This window comes from Perca flavescens, unplaced genomic scaffold (genome assembly GCF_004354835.1).
Source record: "Perca flavescens isolate YP-PL-M2 unplaced genomic scaffold, PFLA_1.0 EPR50_1.1_unplaced_scaf_11, whole genome shotgun sequence".
NCBI lineage: Eukaryota > Metazoa > Chordata > Actinopteri > Perciformes > Percidae > Perca > Perca flavescens.
The window spans coordinates 114,020-128,104 of NW_021166526.1; the positions used below are offsets into that span (position 1 = coordinate 114,020).

The following is a 14,085-nucleotide window of genomic DNA, read 5'->3' on the forward strand; positions in this document are numbered from 1 at the left end:
GAGTAAGTGCAAGGGTTTTAATACATCCTCCTTAATCTAGCAGGGTCACAAATGTATCCCTAAAGCAGTTGGATGTCACTACTCAACTATCTGGCTGCACAGTTGATGACTGACTGTAATGATTTTTTTCAGGTGCTGCTGAGTGGTGGGGTAGACTCAACAGTTTGCATAGCTCTCCTTAACAAAGCTCTTAACCAGGACCAAGTGATAGCAGTTCACATCGACAACGGCTTCATGAGGAAGAGAGCGAGTCAGAGTGTGGAGTAGGCCCTCACCAAGGCAGTCAAACTCAAAGGTAGGGACAAAAGTCCTGCTGGTCTAAATGAAGTATGGGGTGGTACAATAAGACCTCAAGTGAGTACATCCCATTGTACTTCCTTATACTGCCTTTCTCTTTTTCGCCTCTAAAATGTTGCTGTATTTAGTGGTAAATGCAGCTCACACCTTCTACAACGGAACGACAACCTTCCCCATCTCTGAGGAGGACAGGAGGCCACAAAACGCATCAGCGAGACTTTGAATATGACTACCAACCCAGAAGAGAAAAAAGAAAATCAATGGAGATACATTTGTCAAAGTGAGTACTGTGTTTTAATCATTCATGTTGTGGAAAGTTTTTGTTATATATCACATCTGGATCTGCTCCTGGAGGGGACACACACAGAGAAAAATATTACTGAAAGGTCTTTACTGTAAAAGAGGTTTTATTTTAAGGTCTTTTCAGAAAATAGTCCAACGAAAAACAGTAACTCAAACTCAAAAACGTACTGGGAGTAAAACGACTAGGTTTAGCAAAGTCCTGGTAGCTTAGGTTCTTTCCCCATGACCTCTGCCATTCTTCTCTCTGCCTCTGCTCTCCTTGTCTTCTTCCAGTGCATTTGCACCTGCAGTGCATTCTTCTGGGACTTGTAGTGTGGGTGGCGGCCAATTGGTCACTGGGTAGCCACTCCTGTAGAGGAAAATGGCGTCCCTATACCACACGTCCGCTTATGATGCCACAGTGTGTGTCTGTGAGAAGAGGAGAGCAGAAGAGTGTGGCTGCTTTGTTGCTCAAATTCACAGTGACTATTCATTTAGCCGTGTTACAGTCTGCACATAAGTAGCAGTTAATGTGGACAAAACTGCCAAATGGGATGTTAAAGTTTACCATGAAAATTGTGTGTTTCTGTGTGAGAAGTTTTGCAGCAGGAACTAGCCCACAGGAAGACTGTGGGGGAGAGAGGTATTTCTGTCAACCCCCGCTTCAGAGAATGAACAGACATCTGCTGTCCTCGGGTGCATGAAGCACTGCCACAGAGTACAGCAGGAGCAGAGCAGCCCAGCAGAGTGGAGCACACAATCTGGGGACAGGCTGAAAACTAAAGCCAGCACGGCTCTCATTCGGTGAAGGCTTTTAACAAACAGCCTGGCTCACCCGTGCAGGAGGCTACAAAGGTCACCTCTATATCATTGACACAGTCACACTTCACTTCAGGTAGGATTTACATTCTTCTTAAAAACACAGTTTCATATTTGTGAAATCTTTATTCTGTTTGTGAAAATGCAATGGGGTGGGTTTCACCTTTTTTGTCTTAGGCTTTATGCCTCTGTGCCTGTATTTAGCTGTGTCTCTGAGGACAGGAGAGGAGAAGGGAAGAGTGTACAATGCTATTTTGCTTGCCTGCCTGAGAGGCTTTGTGGCTGTCCGCTTGTGCCTGTGTTCCCTGTGTGCAGCTGTGTCTTTCATGAGAAGAGAGGATAGGAGAAGAGCATGCCTGCTTTTTTGCATGTGCACCTGAGCATCTTTGTGCCTGTGTGTCTGTGAGAAGAGGAGAGCAGAAGAGTGTGGCTGCTTTTTGCCTCATTGTGGCTCTAATTCAACGTGAATATTAATTTAGCCGTTATACAGTCTGCACAGTAGCAGTTCATGTGGACAAAACTGCCATATGGGATGTTAAAGCAGCAGACATCTGCTGTCCTCTTCCTCGGGGAAGAGCAGAGAGGAGTGTAGAGTACCCTGCTATTTTTTTCTTGCGTGCCTGAGAGGCTTTATGCCTGTGTGTCTATATGAGGACAGCAGAGGAGAGCAGAGGAGTGTAGAATAGCGTGCCCTGATGTTTTGCCTTTATGTCTGAGAGGCTTTATGCCTGTTTGCCTGTGTTTAGCTGTGTCTCTGAGGACAGGAGAGGAGAAGGGAAGAGCGTACAATGCTATTTTGCTTGCTTGCCTGAGAGGCATTGTGGCTGTGCGCCTGTGCCTGTGTTTTCCTGTGTGCAGCTGTGTTTTTCACGAGAGCAGAGGAGTGTAGAAGAGCTTGCCTGCTATTTTTCCTGCATGCCTGTGAGTAGCTGGGACAGTCAGCCATTTGGTTTGTCAGCTGTCATCAAACAGTCAGCCAAAGGTCGGACAGTCAGCCATCGGTCGGACAGTCAGCCATCGGTCGGACAGTCAGCCATCGGTCGGACAGTCAGCCATCGGTCGGACAGTCAGCCATTGACAGTCAGCCATCGGTCGGACAGTCAGCCAGCGGTCGGAGAGTCAGCCAGCGGTCGGAGGTCAGTGTGCAGCTCTGTGTGCTGTGTCTGTCAGGAGAGCGGAGGAGTGTAGAAGAGCGCACCCTCTTTATTCTATTTGTGAAAATGCAATGGGTGGGGTTTTATCCTTTTTGTCTTCATCTGTAGACAAATTTCATTGAACAAAGCACCCAATGGAAACAGTAGTTTAAAAAAAACTGAAAATGCACTGTTCCAAACTAGTATGCACAACAGGGTTTCAAAGCATCTTATAGGTTGTAAAGAACTGTAAATGGTCCTTTGCTGAATCTGCCCCATGATTGCCCTGTTGAAATGACTGTGTGTGTGTGTGTTTTTTGTGATGTCGTGAGAGAAAGTTTCTTTTGTAGCAGGTGGGGGGTAGGGCAGAGACAAGCCAAAAAGTGGTTGCAGGCAAACAGAGGTTTTATTTTAAGCAGTCTTTTCAGAAAATAGTCCAACGAAAACCATAACTCAACAACGTACTGGGAGTAAAACGACTAGGTTTAGCAGAAACAGGAGCTGTCCTGTTTCTGAAAAGGAGGGAGAGAGAAACTGTGGCTGCTCTAAATGTCTCTGAGAGGGCGGGCAAAGGACACCAACGCCAACAAGGGGAGCGATGAGAATTGGGCCAGCGGTAAATGAGAATTAAAGTAAAAATGATATTGTGATGTTGGTGAGTGAATTGAAAAGTCATTCTAACACTGACTCATACAATTCAAACCGAGTCTAGGCCATAGACAGAGCAATCAAGCATAAACAACAATAATATACAGCAAATATATACACATAAATACATAGACATATGCATGTATACATAAAATCAGGTACAACAGGACTATAACATCAGCAGCTTTAGGGGCACATCAATATTGGAATACTTAGCAGTGTTATTCATAATACAGGTTTATCAGTCAGTGTGATGTATGTCCAGAAACTATCCCATGCTGGTGCTTCATCTTTTTTTTTTTGCTTATCCTGTTTAGCATATGCTCATATGAAGCTGTTTTTATCATGGTGTTGGCCCATTCTTTTAATGCTGGGATTTTAGGTGTTTTCCAATGCTTCAGTATCGTCCTGGCAGCTGCAGTAATGCCAACCATGATTACAGAAAACTCTTTACTTGACATGTTATGTAATTGACTTCTGTGACCTAATAGGCAGAGTCTCGGAGATATTGGTAGGTTTCTTCTGGCCCAGTTACCTAAATATTCCAATATGTTTCTCCAGAACGGCTGGATAGCTGGGCAATCCCAAATGCAGTGTATTAGAGTGCCTACTTCTATCTGGCATTTCCAACACAAATTGTTATTCATTACTCCCATTCTGTATAATCTTAAAGGTGTCCAATAATATCTGTGCATTATTTTATATTGGGTGAATTTCCCTTTCACTTCCCTTATGTATTTACCATTTTCAGATACTATCTTCAGCCATTCCCTGTCCTCCATTATACATCCTAGGTCTTTCTCCCATATAACTTCTAGGTTATTACAGTTGTTGCTGAGTAGTTGGTTGGTTGTTTTATAGAATGCAGAAGCTCGATGGCACTCCTTGGGTTGTGTGAAATAGTCCAAGATGGGGTTTCCGACTGTGAACTGAATCTTGGTGGAAATACAGCTCCTGATTTGTAGGTACTTCCAAAAATGATCTTTCCCCTTGAGCTTGTATTTTCTAGTTAAGTCAGAGTATGACACAAACAGGTCCTGTTCAAAAAGATCAGCAATGTTACATATACCATTATCATGCCATTTTTTCCAAAATACTGATGTCTTCCCAATTTTAATTATGGAGTTATACCATAGAGGGGAGTAGGATTGCTTATGGTGTGAAAGTTTAAACATCTTATGTATTTTAGTCCAAATTTCTTTGGAGTGTGACATGATAGGATTGAAGAAATCCGACAAAGACTGAGAGAGTCTATCTATAGGCGAGAATGGAGAAGCCAACTTATTTTCAATAGAAACCCAATCTAATTTATTATCTTTAGTCCAATTTTTGGCCATTTCAAAGGAGATACAATACAATTTTGGGTCTGGCAGTCCCAGTCCTCCTTTATCTCTAGGTGAGCACATTTTGCTAAGCTTAATTCTGGGCCTTTCCCCTCCCACAAGAAGTCTTTAATTATTGTGTCATATCGTTTGAAAATCTGAGGAGAAGTAGTAACTGGTACCATCATAAGTATGTAATTGAATTGTGGTGATACCACCATTTTTATAACATTAACCTTTCCCCATAATGTAAGCCTGAGTTTACACCATTTATCTAGATTTGTTTTTATTTTTTGTATTACTGGTTCAAAGTTTATTGCCAGTATTTCCTCAACATCCTGGCTCAGTTTTATTCCCAGATATTTCATCCCTTTTGGAACCCTTTTAAACCCAAACTGTGAGACTGAGGTTGAATTACATAATCCCGAAATAGGCATACCTTCTGACTTTGTCCAATTAATTTTGTATCCTGATAATTTGGAATATGATTTTATTGTGTCCATTAAGTGGGGTATTGAACTCAATGGGTCTTTTACCAGCATCAAAATGTCGTCCGTGTACAATAGCAATTTATGCTCTTTCCCGCCTCCATCCACCCCCTTAATATTTCCAATCAATAGTCAATGTGGCTTGTCTGGACTTTTAAAAACTTGGATTACGATAGACAAGCAGTATGAAGGCCTTTTTATTTTTTTGTAAAGTTGTATTTTAACAAAAGCCGTTTGAAACAAAGCCGCTGTTGACTACAGTTTTTTGGGAGGATGTGGCAATCTGTTTTCATGTGAAACTCCAGGAGGGTTTTGTGAACTGAAAAAAATAACCTGACCTTCTTTCAGAATGAGGGTTAGGTAATGACTGATTTTTAATTTAATGTGAGCTACCTTTTTAAAGAAAAGTAATTTACATTTTCTATGAGACGTTATAGTTGAAGGTTTTTTCCCAGAAACGATGTTGAAGGGTATGAGGAGAGGATAGGAGAAGAGCATGCCTGCTTTTTTGCATGTGCACCTGAGCGTCATGGTGCCTTTGTGCCTGTGTGTCTGTGTCTGTGAGAAGAGGAGAGCAGAAGAGTGTGGCTGCTTGTTGCCTCATTGTGGCTCTAATTCAACGTGAATACTCATTTAGCCGTTATACAGTCTACACAGCCGCAGTTCATGTGGACCAAAGTCTGACCACAGTCTGCACAGTAGCAGTTCATGTGGAAAAAACTGCCATATGGGATGTTAAAGCAGCAGACATCTGCTGTCCTCTTCCTCGGGAAGAGCAGAGGAGTGTAGAGTACCCTGTTATTTTTCTTGCGTGCCTGAGAGGCTTTATGCCTGTGTGTAGCTGTGTCTATGAGGACAGCAGAGGAGAGCAGAGGAGTGTAGAATAGCGTACCCTGATGTTTTGCCTTTATGTCTGAGAGGCTTTATGCCTGTTTGCCTGTGTTTAGCTGTGTCTCTGAGGACAGGAGAGGAGAAGGGAAGAGTGTACAATGCTATTTTGTTTGCTTGCCTGAGAGGCTTTGTGGCTGTGCGCCTGTGCCGGTGTTTTCCTGTGTGCAGCTGTGTCTTTCACGAGAGCAGAGGAGTGTAGAAGAGCTTGCCTGCTATTTTTCCTGCATGCCTGTGAGTAGCTGGGACAGTCAGCCTGCTCTCGGACTATTCAGTAATAAAATCAACTGGGCTCAAATTACCTCAGGCTACACTGAGGTAATATTTCAGTTAACCCAACCCATTGAAATATCTAAATCTCTATTCAGTTGTACAATCATTATTACATGTCTTCTTTTAAGTATCAAAAGCATATAAACCCCTTTCAGGTATGGATTATATTATGGTTAGGTAACAACAAGTACCTTAAATCTGTGTTTGAGTAAAAGTAATCCGTTACATTCCACGTCTGCTGTGTTTTTGTGTCTCACCTGACAGGACAAAGAGAAAGATGAAGATGAAGGTCTGAGGTGTTCAACAGTGGCCAGGTAAGACGGAGACCATCCTGTGTGTGGGTGGGTGGGTGCAGTGATTCATTGAAAACTGAAATGGTTGTCTAAATTGAATGTCTTTTTATTAAGTTTTGCAATAGGTGTTATACAAATAATTACAAAAACCCACAAATCTTACATAACCCAAATGAGTGTAAGAGACATGTATGTGTTGGATTGCAGGACGGGTCTCCGGCACCCCAGAGGACGAGATGATGCGTAGCGGGAAATGCATTCGACTGCATGGAGGGTCTACAAACACAGCTAAAAAAACAAAAATGTATGTTGAGTATGAGCAATATAGTCAGTATTGTGTATTAGACGTAGGTCGGAAGCAAGAGGATGCCAAAGCGCCTGTCCCGCTAAGCCTACGCGAGGCTCACTGTCACGAACCAGAGTGTGTGTTGCAGGCGCATGAGCGAGCCCTGGGACAGGCTGAAGAGGACAGGACAGCTGTGACACCTGCAAGCGTGTTTACAAGCCAACGACCTCTGCGGCTGAAAAGCACCCAAAAAAATAACATTTGCGTCTAGACAGGGCCACAAAGAGTCAGTATTGTGTATTAGACGTAGGTCGGACGCAAGAGGATGCCAAAGTGCCTGTCCCGCTAAGCCTACGCGAGGCTCACTGTCGCGAACCAGAGTGTGTTGCGGGCGCGCCGAGCGAGCCCTGGGACAGGCTGAGGAGGACAGCTATGACTGACACATGAGCGCCGCTTTGCAAGTCAACGACCTACGCGGATGAAAAAAACGCCCAAAACTAACATTTGCGTAAACTAACATTTGCGTCTAACCACAGCGTGTATTCTGGGCGCACGAATCGAGCCCAGGGACAGGCTGAAGACAGACAGACACCTGTGACTTTGACACCTGTGAAAAGCGCCCAAATAAACTTTTGCAAGTCAACAACCTACAGGCTGAAGCAGCTGTGAAAAGCGCCAACAACCTCATTAACTAACAACATTTGCGTCTAACCACAGCGTGTATTGGGGCGCACTATCGAGCCCAGGGACAGGCTGAAGAGGACAGCTGTGACTGACACCTGTGAGCCGCCGCTTTGCAAGTCAACAACCCACGCGGCTGAAAAGCGCCCAAATAAACTAACATTTGCGCCTAACCACAGCGTGTATTGCGGGCGCACTATCGAGCCCAGGGACAGGCTGAAGAGGACAGCTGTGACTGACACCTGTGAGCGCGCTTTGCAAGTCAACAACCCACGCGGCTGAAAAGCGCCCAAATAAACTAACATTTGCGTCTAACACAGCGTGTATTGTGGGCTGGGGCGCACTATCGAGCCCAGGGACAGGCTGAAGAGGACAGCTGTGACTGACACCTGTGAGCGCGTTTGCAAGTCAACAACCTCACGCGCTGAAAAGCGCCCAAATAAACTAACATTTGCGTCTAACCACAGCGTGTATTGCGGGCGCACTATCGAGCCCAGGGACAGGCTGAAGAGGACAGCTGTGACTGACACCTGTGAGCGCGTTTGCAAGTCAACAACCTACGCGGCTGAAAAGCGCCCACATTAACTAACATTTGCGTCTAACCACAGCGTGTATTGCGGGCGCACTATCGAGCCCAGGGACAGGCTGAAGAGGACAGCTGTGACTGACACCTGTGAGCGCGTTTGCAAGTCAACAACCTCACGCGCGAAAAGCGCCCCAAATAAACTAACATTTGCGTCTAACCACAGCGTGTATTGCGGGCGCACTATCGAGCCCAGGGACAGGCTGAAGAGGACAGCTGTGACTGACACCTGACACCTGTGAGCGCGCTTTGCAAGTCAACAACCCACGCGGCTGAAAAGCGCCCAAATAAACTAACATTTGCGTCTAACCACAGCGTGTATTGCGGGCGCACTATCGAGCCCAGGGACAGGCTGAAGAGGACAGAAGTGACTGACACCTGTGAGCTTTGCAAGTCAACAACCTGTGAAAAGCGCCCAAATTAACTTTTGCAACCACAGTCAACAACCACACTATCGAGCCCAGGGACAGGCTGAAGAGGACAGCTGTGACTGACACCTGTGAGCGCTTTGCAAGTCAACAACCCACGCCGGCTGAAAAGCGCCCAAATAAACTAACATTTGCGTCTAACCACAGCGTGTATTGCGGGCGCACTATCGAGCCCAGGGACAGGCTGAAGAGGACAGCTGTGACTGACACCTGTGAGCGCGTTTGCAAGTCAACAACCTACGCCGCTGAAAAGCGCCCAAATAAACTAACATTTGCGCTAACCACAGCGTGTATTTGCGGGCGCCCGAATAACAGGCTGAAGAGGACAGCGTGACTGAACCTGTGACTGACACGCGCGTTTGCAAGTCAACAACCCACGGGCGAAAAGCAAATAAACTAACATTTGAGCCCACAGGGTACAGGCTGACTAGAGGGGACAGGCTGAAGAGGACAGCTGTGACTGACACCTGTGAGCGCGTTTGCAAGTCAACAACCTACGCGGCTGAAAAGCGCCCAAATAAACTAACATTTGCGTCTAACCACAGCGTGTATTGCGGGCGCACTATCGAGCCCAGGGACAGGCTGAAGAGGACAGCTGTGACTGACACCTGTGAGCGCGCTTTGCAAGTCAACAACCCACGCGGCTGAAAAGCGCCCAAATAAACTAACATTTGCGTCTAACCACAGCGTGTATTGCGGGCGCACTATCGAGCCCAGGGACAGGCTGAAGAGGACAGTTGTGACTGACACCTGTGAGCGCGTTTGCAAGTCAACAACCCACGCGCTGAAAAGCGCCCAAATAAACTAACATTTGCGTCTAACCACAGCGTGTATTGCGGGCGCACTATCGAGCCCAGGGACAGGCTGAAGAGGACAGTTGTGACTGACACCTGTGAGCGTTTGCAAGTCAACAACCCACGCTGAAAAGCGCCCAAATAAACTAACATTTGCGTCTAACCACAGCGTGTATTGCGGGCGCACTATCGAGCCCAGGGACAGGCTGAAGAGGACAGTTGTGACTGACACCTGTGAGCGCGTTTGCAAGTCAACAACCTACGCGGCTGAAAAGCGCCCAAATAAACTAACATTTGCGTCTAACCACAGCGTAACCACCCCACAGGCTGAAGAGGACAGTTGTATTGAGCGGGCAACAACCCACGCAAAAGCTAAACTCGAGCCCCAGGGACAGGCTGAAGAGGACAGGCTGAAGACAGCTGTGACTGACACCTGTGAGAGCGCGCTTTGCAAGTCAACAACCCACGCGGCTGAAAAGCGCCCAAATAAACTAACATTTGCGTCTAACCACAGCGTGTATTGCGGGCGCACTATCGAGCCCAGGGACAGGCTGAAGAGGACAGTTGTGACTGACACCTGTGAGCGCGTTTGCAAGTCAACAACCTGCGCGGCTGAAAAGCGCCCAAATAAACTAACATTTGCGCCTAACCACAGCGTGTATTGCGGGCGCACTATCGAGCCCAGGGACAGGCTGAAGAGGACAGCTGTGACTGACACCTGTGAGCGCGTTTGCAAGTCAACAACCTACGCGGCTGAAAAGCGCCCAAATAAACTAACATTTGCGTCTAACCACAGCGTGTATTGCGGGCGCACTATCGAGCCCAGGGACAGGCTGAAGAGGACAGCTGTGACTGACACCTGTGAGCGCGCTTTGCAAGTCAACAACCTACGCGCTGAAAAGCGCCCAAATAAACTAACATTTGCGCCTAACCACAGCGTGTATTGCGGGCGCACTATCGAGCCCAGGGACAGGCTGAAGAGGACAGTTGTGACTGACACCTGTGAGCGCGCTTTGCAAGTCAACAACCCACGCGGCTGAAAAAAAGCGCCCAAATAAACTAACATTTGCGTCTAACCACAGCGCAGCCACAGCGCGGGGGCACTATCGAGCCCAGGGACAGGCTGAAGAGGACAGTTGTGACTGACACCTGTGAGCGCCGTTTGCAAGTCAACAACCCACGCGCGCTGAAAAGCGCCCAAATAAACTAACATTTGCAAGTGCGCCCAAATCTAACCACAGCGTGTATTGGGGCGCACTATCGAGCCCAGGGACAGGCTGAAGAGGACAGTTGTGACTGACACCTGTGAGCGCGTTTGCAAGTCAACAACCTACGCGGCTGAAAAGCGCCCAAATAAACAACATTTGCGCCTAACCACAGCGTGTATTGCGGGCGCACTATCGAGCCCAGGGACAGGGACAGGCTGAAGAGGACAGTTGTGACTGACACCTGTTAACCACCGCTTTGCAAGTCAACAACCCACGCGCGCCGTTTGCTGAAAACCCACGAAAAGCGCCCAAATAAACTAACATTTGCGTCTAACCACAGCGTGTATTGCGGGCGCACTATCGAGCCCAGGGACAGGCTGAAGAGGACAGCTGTGACTGACACCTGTGAGCGCGTTTGCAAGTCAACAACCTACGCGGCTGAAAAGCGCCCAAATAAACTAACATTTGCGTCTAACCACAGCGTGTATTGCGGGCGCAACTATCGAGCCCAGGGACAGGCTGAAGAGGACAGTTGTGACTGACACCTGTGAGCGTTTGCAAGTCAACAACCTACGCGGCTGAAAAATAAACAAATAAACTAACATTTGCGCCTAACCACAGCGTGTATTGCGGGCGCACTATCGAGCCCAGGGACAGGCTGAAGAGGACAGTTGTGACTGACACCTGTGAGCGCGTTTGCAAGTCAACAACCTACGCGGCTGAAAAGCGCCCAAATAAACTAACATTTGCGCCTAACCACAGCGTGTATTGCGGGCGCACTATCGAGCCCAGGGACAGGCTGAAGAGGACAGTTGTGACTGACACCTGTGAGCGCGTTTGCAAGTCAACAACCCACGCGGCTGAAAAGCGCCCAAATAAACTAACATTTTGCGTCTAACCACAGCGTGTATTGCGGGCGCACTATCGAGCCCAGGGACAGGCTGAAGAGGACAGCTGTGACTGACACCTGTGAGCGCGCTTTGCAAGTCAACAACCCTACGCGGCTGAAAAGCCCCAAATAAACTAACATTTGCGCCTAACCACAGCATTATTGCGGGCGCTAACCAGCCCAGGGACAGGCTGAAGAGGACAGTTGTGACTGACACCTGTGAGCGCTTTTGCAAGTCAACAACCCACGCCGCTGAAAAAAAGCGCCCAAATAAACTAACATTTGCGTCTAACCACAGCCCAGGGACAGGCTGAAGAGGACAGCTGTGACTGACACCTGTGAGCGCGTTTGCAAGTCAACAACCCACGCGGCTGAAAAGCGCCCAAATAAACTAACATTTGCGCTAACCACAGCGTGTATTGCGGGCGCACTATCGAGCCCAGGGACAGGCTGAAGAGGACAGCTGTGACTGACACCCTGTGAGCGCTTGCAAGTCAACAACCCACGCGGCTGAAAAGCCCCAAATAAACTAACATTTGCGTCTAACCACAGCGTGTATTGCGGGCGCACTATCGAGCCCAGGGACAGGCTGAAGAGGACAGCTGTGACTGACACCTGTGAGGACAGTTGTGACTGACACCTGTGAGCTTTGCAAGTCAACAACCCACGCCGGCTGAAAAGCGCCCAAATAAACTAACATTTGCGCCTAACCACAGCGTGTATTGCGGGCGCACTATCGAGCCCAGGGACAGGCTGAAGAGGACAGTTGTGACTGACACCTGTGAGCGCGCTTTGCAAGTCAACAACCCACGCGCTGAAAAGCCCCAAATAAACTAACATTTGCGTCTAACCACAGCGTGTATTGCGGGCGCACTATCGAGCCCAGGGACAGGCTGAAGAGGACAGTTGTGACTGACACCTGTGAGCGCATTTGCAAGTCAACAACCTACGCGGCTGAAAAGCGCCCAAATAAACTAACATTTGCGCCTAACCACAGCGTGTATTGCGGGCGCACTATCGAGCCCAGGGACAGGCTGAAGAGGACAGCTGTGACTGACACCTGTGAGCGCGTTTGCAAGTCAACAACCTACGCGGCTGAAAAGCGCCCAAATAAACTAACATTTGCGTCTAACCACAGCGTGTATTGCGGGCGCACTATCGAGCCCAGGGACAGGCTGAAGAGGACAGTTGTGACTGACACCTGTGAGCGCGTTTGCAAGTCAACAACCTACGCGGCTGAAAAGCGCCCAAATAAACTAACATTTGCGTCTAACCACAGCGTGTATTGCGGGCGCACTATCGAGCCCAGGGACAGGCTGAAGAGGACAGCTGTGACTGACACCTGTGAGCGCTTTTGAAAAGCAACTAACATTTGCGTCTAACCACAGCGTGTATTGCGGGCCACTATCGAGCCCAGGGACAGGCTGAAGAGGACAGCTGTGACTGACACCTGTGAGCGCTTTGCAAGTCAACAACCCACGCGGCTGAAAAATAAACTAACATTTGCGTCTAACCACAGCGTGTATTGCGGGCGCACTATCGAGCCCAGGGACAGGCTGAAGAGGACAGTTGTGACACACCTGTGAGCGCGTTTGCAAGTCAACAACCCACGCGGCTGAAAAAACTAACATTTGCGCCCAAATAAACTAACGTGTGTGTGTCGAGTGGGACAGGCTGAAGAGGACAGTTGTGACACCTGTGTGTGTCAACAACCTACGCGGCTGAAAAGCGCCCAAATAAACTAACATTCGCGTGTGTGTGTGTGTGTGTGTGTGTGTGTGTGTGTGTGTGTGTGTGTGTGTGTGTGTGTGTGTGTGTGTGTGTGTGTGTGTGTGTGTGTGTGTGAGTGAGAGTGAGAGAGAAATAAAGAGATTTTCCAAACAGTTGTACCCATTCTTTAGTTCACATTGAAAGGTGCGGCTAAATAAGCGCCTGTGTGAGTGAAATAAAGAGAATTTCTAAACAGTTGTACCCATTCTTTATTTCACATTGAAAGGTGTGGCTAAATAAGCGCCTGGGTGTGTTTGTTCAAGTTACTTTATTTATACCCAAAGGTAGATTTTGTTTGCAGTAGAGTCACACATCACATTATCCCACATACTCACATTATCACACATCATCAGAAAAGTTCTTATCGGTCCAGAATAAGATAATACATAGACCTACATAAAAATCGAGTAAACACTTGTGTCAATAAATAAAAGTCTGGCATCGGAGCCATTGTTATCTAAATGCTTAAAGAGTAAATTTAGTAAAGTGACTGTTGCATCTTCCACGGCCCTACGGGGTCTATAAGCAAATTGCAGAGTGTCAAGTGAATTCTCTGTTTTTCTCAATATTTCAGACCTCACCAATTTTTCAAGAACTTTCATCACTATTGATGTGAGTGTCACTGGACTAAAATCATTAAGGGTTTTAGTGATGTTTAAGAACAGGGATAACCACGGCATTCTTCCAGACCTCAGGTACTAATTATGTCTCTAAAGACTTGTTAAAAATGTAATGGAAAGGAATACTCAATTGCTTTGCACATGTTTTGAGTATGCGTCCACAGATGTTATCTGGACCATGGCTTTTATTAACTCTTATAGAGAGGAATGCTTTGCGCACTTCTATTTGTGTTATATTAACATGTTGAACATCTACGAGCTGGTTACTCAAATTGTCAATTTCATTGCTAAAATATTAAAACGATTATAAAATTGAATAAGAGAACTGGCCAGCTCAGTGTCTGAGCTGAAACCATTCAGGGTGACTTGGCTACTGCTCTTTA

The 14,085-nt window shown here is 47.1% G+C and overlaps 1 long non-coding RNA gene across 1 annotated transcript; it reads left to right on the forward strand.

Moving 5' to 3' along the window:
* The first annotated feature begins 549 nt into the window (after positions 1 to 549).
* Positions 550 to 6,740, forward strand: LOC114551490 (uncharacterized). Its single transcript, XR_003691902.1, has 4 exons — positions 550 to 577; positions 1,178 to 1,474; positions 6,415 to 6,464; positions 6,651 to 6,740. It is a non-coding gene; the product is annotated as an uncharacterized LOC114551490 (long non-coding RNA).
* The last annotated feature ends 7,345 nt before the right edge of the window (positions 6,741 to 14,085 follow it).